The following is a 9,750-nucleotide window of genomic DNA, read 5'->3' on the forward strand; positions in this document are numbered from 1 at the left end:
CCCTATCAGGGTTTCCAGCCTTCAGATGCTCTGTGAGCCCAGCTGTCCTCCTGGTGGGTCCTAGCCTAGAAAACTGGTTAATTTCCCTGCCTGATCCCTCACCCTTCCTGCCCTCTGTTCTGACACATCCATACACTATCACCTTGCTTTTGTTATTATTGTTGTTGTTTAGACAGAAGTGGTTACATTCTTTCATTAGGACAGAGGCTGAGGGGAGATGGCCACAAAGGAAGAAAATTCTTTCTCTTACTTTTGGGACTCTTTATGATCTTTGAAGGAATAATGACACAAAAAAGCAGTGAGTATAGCTTTGCCACAATGCAAAGCATGTTGATATTTCTTTTTTTTTTTAATTTAGTTTATTTTTTGAGAGAGACATAGAGTGTGAGGGGTGGGGGGAAGGGGCAGAGAGAGAGGGAGACACAGAATCCAAAGCAGGCTCCAGGCACTGAGATCATCACAGAGCCCGATGTGGGGCTCAAACTTACAAACAGTGAGATCATGACCTGAGCTGAAGTCAGACGTTTAACTGACTGAGCCACCCAGGCACCCCGCAGGCTGATATTTCTTAAGTCATATGGTCTGTGAGGTCTCCCTTTTTCTTACGAGGAAGCAGAGGGCTCAAGAGGTGACTTGACTTGTCAAGATGCTATAGCTAATAAAGTGCCCAAACCTACCCTCTTTCCGTTTTATGATTCAACTGGGATAGCACGGGAAACAGGTAGCTTTCAGTGAGCTTTTCAGCGTTTACAGTCTAACAAAATGTTTTCTTATGTATTCTATTTCTTTTCTTTTCTTTTCTTCTCTTGTTATTTATTTATTTATTTATTTATTTATTTATTTATTTATTTTTATTTTTATTTACTTTATTGTCAAGTTAGTTAACATACAGTGTAGTCTTGGCTTCAGGAGTAGAATCCAGTGATTCATCACTTATATGTAACACCCAGGGCTTATCCCAACAAGCGTCCTCCTTAGTGCCCACCACCCATTTAACCCACCCCCACCCCCACAACCCTATCAACCCTCAGTTTGTTCTCTGTATTTAAGTCTTTTATGGTTCTCTGTTTTTATCTTATTTTTCCTTCCCTTCTCCTATGTTCATCTGTTAAGTTTCTCCAATTCCATATCTGAGTGAAATCATATATCTGTCTTTCTCTGACTGACTTATTTCACTTAGTATAATACCCTCCAGCTCCATCCACGTTGTTGCAAATGGCAGGATTTCATACTTTTTCACTGCTGAGTAGTATTCCAGTGTGTGTGTGTGTGTGTGTGTGTGTGTGTGTGTGTCTGTGTGTGTGTGTATACCACATCTTCTTGACCCATTCATCAGTTGATGGACGTTTGGGCCCTTTCCATAACATGGCTATTGTTGATAGCTCTGCTATAAACATTAGGGTGCACGTGCCCCTTCGAATCCTTTGGATGCTTTGGATAAATTCCTAGTAGTGCAATTGCTGGGCCATAGGGTAGTTCTATTTTTAATTTTTTGAGGAACCTACACACTGTTTTCCAGAGTGGCTGTGCCAGTTTGCATTACCACAAACAGTGCAAAAGGGTTCTCCTTTCTCCACATCCTCACTAACATCTGTTTCTTGAGTTTTTACTTTTAGCAATTCTGACCTGTGTGAAGTGGTATCTCATTGTGGTTTTGATTTGTATTTCCCTGATGATGAGCAATATTGAGCATCTTTTCATGTGTCTGTTTGCCATCTGGATGTCTTCTTTGAAAAAGTGTCTATTCATGTCTTCTGCTCATTTCTTCACTGGATTACTTGATTTTTTTGGGTGTTGAGTTTGCTAAGTTCTTTATAGATTTTGGGTACTAACCCTTTATCTGATATGTCATTTGCAAACATCTTCTCCCATTCTGTCTGTTGCCTCTTAGTTTTGTGATTGTTTCCTTTGCTGTGCAGAAGCTTTTTATGTTTCTTTTTGAGAACTGTGTGAAGAAAGCACGTAAGGTCTATTTTCTTCTATTTTTCAGATGATAACATGGAGGAATAGAGAGGATGTTTATAGACCAAGATCACTGCACTAGTAAGTTTTAGGAAGCAGAACTAGCCCTCATGTCCTGATTTTTAGCTGAATGCAGAACCAAGAGTTTAGTGTGAGGGGGATGGGAGTAAGGGGGCACTGAAGAGAACAGAGAAGATTAGGAACATTTTTTGTTGGAATAAGGAAAATGGAAGAGCCAATAAATGACCAGTTCTCTAACCAAGACTGCTGATGATTCAAAAGAGAAAAAAAATCTCCAACTCAAAAGAGAAAAAAAAATCCCAAAGATAAAAAAAAATCTTAAAGTTGTAGAAGGAATTATTAAAACCGACTAAATCATGGCTCCCAGTAAAATAACAATCTCTATTCAAAGTGGCTATTTTGTCCTTCATTCTTCTGTTGGAGGCAGGGTTGGTAGGATTATATAAACCAAACAAAAGTCTTCTCATTTAAAGAAAATAAAACTTTTTTCAAGCCTTGGAGGAGGGACACATAACTTATGCCGTGAACTTTCTTTTTGGTCACACAACTGCTCCCACACAATTAACTTGTTGATTTATTTAACATACTGCTAAAGTAAAAAAAAAAAAATACAGAGGCATCTACATGGCTCAGTCCCTGAGATCCAGCCCCATGCTGGGCTCTGTGCTGACAGCATGGAACATGCTTAGGATTTGCCTTCTTCCTCTCTTTCTCTCTGCTCTGCCCTGGTGTGCGTACAAGTGTTCTCTCTCTCACAATAAATAAATAAATAAATAAATAAATAAGCTTAAAAAAATACAGAATGACTCTCTTTTTGCTCCTTCTGAAACATATCCAGATATTGAAAAGTTGTGATAATTGTTGTCATTTATTGAGTGACTATTAACTGCCAGATATTGTGCTTTACAAATATTTTTTTAAGTTTATTTATTTATTTTTTAATGTTTTATTTTTATTTTTGAGAGAGAGAATGTGAGCAAGAGAAGGGCAAAGAGAGAAAGAGACAGATCTAAAGCAGGCTCTGTGCTGACAGCAGTAAGCCATATGGGGGGCTCAAACTCACAAACCGTGAGATCGTGACCTGAGCCCATATCAGGAGTCAGATGCTTAACCAACTGAGTCACCCAGGTGCCCCTACATATATTATTTTGAATTCTCATTACAACACTGCAAGGGAGTTATTCTCAATATTTTACTTAAGAGGGAAGAGGCCCAGGGGAGTTGAGTAACTTGCCCAAAGTCATACAGCTAGTATGTGGTTGAGCTGGTCTGTCTGACCCATGATTTGTGCTCTTTGTATTCTGTTCCTATATCATTAAATCAACAAACACTGGACTTATTATATGCCATTGACTTAATTCACTTTTTCCTTTAATTACAAATACTAAATATGTTATTTTAAGAAAGTAGAGCGGTGCCTGGGTGGCTCAGTAGGTTAAGCATCTGACTCTTGATTTCAGCTCAGGTCATGATCTCATGGTCACGGGATCGAGCTCCCACTCCCCCCACACCCTGCCCCCCACATCCCCTCTGTCAGGTTCTGCGCTGGGTGTGGAGCCTGCTTAAGAATCTCTCTCTCCCTCTTCCTTTTCCCCTCCCCTGCTTTCGTACATGTGCTTTCTCTCTCTTTCTCTCTCTAAAAAAAAAAAAAAAAGAAAGAAAAAAAAAGAAAAGAGAGAAATATGGTAAAGAATCTAAATTCTGCCCATACTTCTTGTCAAACCTTTTCTTTTCCTTATGTTCTCTTAATGTTTCTTATTATATTAAGGAGAGAAGCTTAAAAAGGGCATTTCTAAGTGGCATCAGAGGTAGATGCTGTCAATCTGAGCTGGGGCAAGAGCCACTGGGCAGCAATTTGGAGCCTAGCAGAGTAATGAAAATTTCATTATAATCTTCTAAAATAGTGGTCAGAGGTTTGAGGGACACAGAATCTTGGGAAATAGTAAATGAACTTCTTTCTAGAGTGGATCAACTAAGGTGGTACAACATTCTGGATGCTCCGTATTATTAATCACCTTTGTATTCCCTCATTCTGCCTCAATTATTGATTAAAATCTTTGGGTCCATGGTCTGAGAATCTGCATTTTAGCAAGGCCCCCAAGTGAATTTTTAAGATTTTTAACCTCATTCTAATCCCACTGTTTTCATTTCAACAGGTAAAATCAGGCAGCATCTTGGATATTTTCTTTCTTACAAATGATGAAGTTTGCTGAGGAGACTGGAAATAAGACCTGGGGAATAAGAAAAGTAAGATATTCCCCTACCCTGAATTCCAGATGTCTGACTCCTCAGTTGTACAGTGTTCTTTGCATTTGCAAGATCAGCCTAATAGTCATTATCTCATTTGCTGGTCACATGGCCCTGAGAAGAGGGGGAAGGAAAGAGCTCATATATTCATTGGACATTCACAACTTTGTACAGGAGAACTTTCCAAAAGTTATCCCACTTAGCCATCAAAATCACCTAATGAGACAGACATTATTCCCATTTTTCAGCTCTAGGAACTGAAATTCTGAGAATATATATAAACAGCCAAGGTCACACACAGCCTTAAACTTATTGAGTTAGAACTGACACTCCTTCTGTGTCATACTCCCTGCTAACAGTGTGGTGATCTAGAAGGTGGCTGCTAAGCCCATTTCTGATGAATGCTTTGGAGAAAGAAGGAAGGTGTTAGAGCTGCTCCCCAGCTTTCCTGCTCTCCTAGAACTGTTTTATGGGTAGAGTAATAATTGGGACAATGGATTCATGACTCCCTTATTCTGCAAGAAGGTCTATTCAAGCAGGTTTGTGGCCAGTGGCAGGTTTGATTACCCAGTAGGCAGATTAAACTCATGCTTAAAAAACTTTTTGAGAGAACTTTCATACTTAATATTTCCAAAGAAGCATTGAAGTAGTCATCATGGAAAAATAAAAATCTATTAAGCCCTTTTACACTTTTTAGTCTAGTTTTGCCTAGAGGTTATAATCTAATAATGTTTTGTTATCATCTAATAATGTTTTGAGGCGATATTACATATTGGTTAAGAGTATGAGTTTTGTTTTTTTATTTTTTTAATTTTTATTTTGAGAGACAGAGTGTGTGCGCATGTGTGTGTGCACAAGCAGGGGAGGGGCAGAGAGACAGAGAGAGGGAGAGAGAGAATCGCAAGCAGGCTCTGTGCTGTCAGCACAGAGGCTGAAGCAGTGCTCCATCCCATGAACCTGGAGATCATGACCTGAGCTGAAATCAAGAGCTGGACATTTAACTGACTGAGCCACCTAGGCATCCCAAGAGCATTAATTTTGGAGCTAGATTGCTGAGGTTCAAATCCAGGCTCCATCACTTACTAGCTATATGACCTTGAGCAAGTTATTTAACCTTTCTGATCCTCAGTTTTCTCATCTATAATTTGGGAATGATGATAGCAACTACCTTATAAGTTCCTGGCATATAGTAAGTGCTCAATATATGATACCCATTATTATTAAACCATACGTTCACTTGACAAATGTTTGTTGAGTGCCTGTTCAAAGCACTGTTATAGGTTATAAAGTTGTGTTAGTGAAATAAAACAGAGAAGTTTCTGTCACCATTGGGCTTACATTTCAGTTAGGGGATACCAACAAGAAACATATAAATAAGTCAATACATATGTGGGAGATGGTAAAATAAGCTATGGAAAACAATAAAGCAATAGAGAAGGCTGTGAGAGTTTTGCTCTTTTCTTATAGAGGTTGTCAGGAGAGGCTTCATTGAGTAAACAACATCCAAGAGACTTGGAGGAAGGATCAAGCCATGAAGATACCTGGGGAAGAAAACCTAGGTAGAAAGAACGGCAAATGCAAAGTCCCTGAAGTAGAAGCATAATTTGTTTCCTCATGAGTAAGAAGCCCAGTGTGATTAGAGCTGAGTGAGAGACAATGAGAATAGTTAGGTTCATATCCCTGAGTAAAATGGGGAGTGATTGGAAACAGTTTTAGCTAAGGAGTGATGTAAACTGGCTCACAGTTTAAAATATTACTTTGACTGCTGTGTTGTAAAAGATGATAGGAATAAAAAGGCTATAGTTAGGGGCGCCTGGGTGGCTCTGTTGGTTAAGGGTCAACTCTTGATTTTGGCTCAGGTCATGATCTCACGATTTGTGGGAGATCAAGCCCCGCATCAGGCTCTGCACTGACACCACGGAGCCTGCTTGGGATTCTCTCTCCCTCTCTCTCCCTGCCCTTCCCCTGCTTGCTTGTACACGCATGCTCTCTCTTTCAAAATAAATAAATAAACATTAAAAAACAGACTATAGTGGAACAAAGGCAGAAGCAGGTGACAGTAGTGGAGGTAATGAGAAATGCTCAGATCCATTTTGAAGGCAAAACTCACCGTAGTGATGGATTAGACATGGGACATGAGGAGAGTAAACAAGAATGGCTCCAAGGTTTTTGACCCAAATGACTAGAGGATGGAATTATTGAGATAGAGAACAAGGAAGGAGCATTTTGGTGGTGGAAGTGGGCACAGAAATCAAAGGCATAACTGTTAAATGTTAAGTCAGATATTATTATTAGAAATCCAAATGTCAAAGAGTCATTGAATGTGAGTCTGCTTAAGAGATATAAATTCAGGAATCATCAGCCTACAGGTAATACTTAAAGCCCCATGAAGCTGGGTGAAATCCCTTAAGGAGTGAGTTAAGGAGATTCAAGGATGAGCTTGGGATATCCCAATATTTAGAGATCAGGAAGATAAAGTGAAACAAGCAAAGAAGACAGAAAGAGTAGCAAACAAGGTAGAAAAAGAACCAAGAAAGAGTAGTATCCTGTAAGGCAAGTGAAGTGTTTTAAGGGGAAAAGGAATGATCAGTGGTGTCAAATGTTCAAGAAAAATGACGACTGAGAATAGACCACTGTTTTTAGTACATAGAGTTCATGTGTCTCTGACAAGAACCACTTTAGTAGACAGATATAGGGGGGAAATGGGTTCAAGAAAGAAAGGAAGGAGAACAGAGAGAGACGAATTTCCTCCTACCTACTTGTATGCTAATGGGTATGATCCAATAAAGACAGAAATCAATATAGGAGATGCAGAGGAGAATTTCTGGAGCAACATTCTTGAGAATATGAGAATGGATGAGATTTAGTGCCCAAGAAGATGAACTGGCTTCCCATCTGAGTATGGATATTTCATACATAATTGCAGACATAAAGAATAACAATATGAGAATAAAAACAGGTACATATGGTAGTGAGGGGTATTTGTCAGTTGGATTCTTTGGGAATCAGATTCCAAGACAGAGCTAGAAATGTAGGCTATTTACTGGGAATAATGTGTGGGAGAGATAAAGGGTGAAGGGTACAGAAATAGGCAGAAAAGTCTGGCACCTGTAAAAGAAGAGGGGGGAAAGAGGATTGGGTAAGAATTTCTGTGAGTGCAGCACAGCTCTGAGAAAGACTCACTTACCCAACAGGGCTCCAGTAGAAAGACTGCCTATAGAGGAGTACTCTGTTAGAAATGGCCAGACCCCAGCACCCCCTCCATGCTCAACCACTGGCTAGGGGCTGCTTTGAAACAGAATGTCTTGGGTTCAAATGCGGCAGTGGACCCCCAGGTGCTACTGCCACATGCCAGCAGCTCACTGCACTCCTCACAAATGACTGACAGGCTCTTCTTCAAGGGAAATCCAAGTGGCCTAACTCCATGGCTGTCACAGAATACGTGGAAAGTTTCTTCTGATTGTGAAATAGGAAGTAAGGCCAACAACTTAACTTGAGATTGGGAAAGATATATTGGAGGTTTGAGGAGGAAAAGAAGGTGAGAAATAGTTATCCAAGTAGAAGGAAAGTGAATCAACCACAGAATACAGTGGGCTCACTCACTAGCACTAAGGGCTCGCCTGAGTTTAGTCATAATGAGTTTAAAATGAGAACAAGTGGTTTGGTTTTATTGTTTTCTCTAGCTATTTTCTCTGCTTTGATGCAGGCATGTAGAGTTGGATTTAACCAGAGTTGAGGGTTTGCCTACCTAAGGGAGGGCAAGGGAATTGAGGATGTTTGCAAGAGAGCAATCACACAAAAATAAAGAAAGGAGAAAAGGGAGGACATGAGTTGGTTGAGGTCAAATAAAAAATAGATAGGCTCAATGGATTGTTGTAGGTTCAAGTGGAGTTGAGAAACTGGTGGAATTGGAGGTCTCTGGTTACCTTTGGCAAGAGCAGTTTTGGTAAAGAAAGGAGGGTGGAAGCTGATGAATGAGTAGAGCCATGAGAGGGAAGGGGAGAAATAGAGACCTAAACTGTAGCCACTGCTTTCCAGACATAAGAAAATGAAGGCCTGAATGAAAGAGAATGTTTTTGCGTCTAATAATGTGGGAAACACAAACGAGATGCCAAGCACTTCCTCACAAAAGGATTCTAGAAGATCACCACCTACTGGGCATGCAGGTTCTCAGTCTAGTCTTATCCCCCAAAACTGGGTAAAAGACCACTTGGCCCAGATGCTTATCTAAAGCATCTGGAGGAATGTGGACTGTGTCCCTTCCTTAGTGAACTTCTGAGTAGGAAAATCTATGAAATTGGCTTTAGGGATCAAATTCTGGGACCTAGATGAACACATTGGAGAACATAGAAGGAGTCTCATTTCTGACTTCATACAAGTTTGTACTGATCACAGGTCAAAGCAAATTCAAAGAGTTCCCTAAGATTGTGTCACTGGAAATAGCAGAGACAGGACAAGACTCAGATGCAGAAAGCCTGGATTTCTAATTCTGGTTCTACCACTCACTAACTATACAGCTTGGGCAAGGCATTTAATCAGCCCGAACCTTAGATCCTTCATCTAGGAAGTGGAACTAGTAACATTTACCTCATACATTGTTGTGAGGAATAGAAATAATGTGTATAAATTGTCTAGCACTATTCTTAGCAATGCTGTAGGCATTCAGTACATGATTGCTGAATCTGAACCAATTTTACTTATGAACAAATTACACACATACACAGAGTTCTCTCCACAACACACACAGACTGAAAATTTGTATGTAAACAAACACCATCCCAGAAATCTTTAAGAGTTTGGGAAGACACCAGACATTTCTAAAGTGGGTTAACTTTGTTTATACTATCTGTAAATTATTTTGAAATTCCATATTCTAAATAGGACAAAGAGAAGCAATGGATAAAACTGTATGAAGAGATGGAAAAAAATAAAACAGGAAGGAGAAGTCAAGAAGAAAAAAGAAAAGGAGAAGGAATGGGAAGATGACATCTGGGGAGTTGAAGAAGAGGGAAGTGAAGAGGATTCTGCCAAGGACCCAGGAAATGACAGGCAGCGGAAGGAAGATGATGCTGAAAGTGTGTTTCTGGGTAAAAATGAAGAAGTCTGTGTTGACCAGAAGGATGAACTGTAATCTGGTAAAAACAAAAACAAAAACAAAAACAAAAACAAAAACAAAACACCTTACATTCAGAGGCAAATGATGTTGCTTAGAAGGAGAAATGTTCATGAGGTTGGCCAAATCTGGAGAGCAAAATTACTTGCTCTTTTTTTAAAAAAAAAAAAATGTTATTAATTTAATTTGCTTTAACAAATTTTTAATGTTTATTTTTGAGAGAGAGAGTCAGAGACAGAGACAGAGCATGAGTGGGGGAGGGGCAGAGAGAGAGGGAGACACAGAATCAAAAGCACAGAGCCTGACATGGGGCTCGAACCCACCAACCACGATATCATGACCTGAGCTGAAGTCAGACACTTAACCAACTGAGCCACCCAGGCGCCCCTAATTTAATTTTTTTTATT

At 39.8% G+C, this 9,750-nt stretch overlaps 1 long non-coding RNA gene across 1 annotated transcript in view; it reads left to right on the top strand.

Annotated features, from left to right (window-relative positions):
• The window catches only part of LOC109266615 (uncharacterized), a 28,261-nt gene extending 18,895 nt beyond the window's left edge, over positions 1–9,366 (top strand). The window contains exons 2-3 of the long non-coding RNA XR_008417080.1: positions 4,140–4,230; positions 9,112–9,366. This is a non-coding gene — a long non-coding RNA (uncharacterized LOC109266615). The remainder of the gene's footprint in view (positions 1–4,139; positions 4,231–9,111) is intronic.
• Positions 9,367–9,750: the final 384 nt, after the last annotated feature.

This window comes from Panthera pardus, unplaced genomic scaffold (assembly GCF_024362965.1).
Source record: "Panthera pardus isolate Hobbes unplaced genomic scaffold, ASM2436296v1 HiC_scaffold_11, whole genome shotgun sequence".
NCBI classification, from domain to species: Eukaryota; Metazoa; Chordata; class Mammalia; order Carnivora; family Felidae; genus Panthera; species Panthera pardus.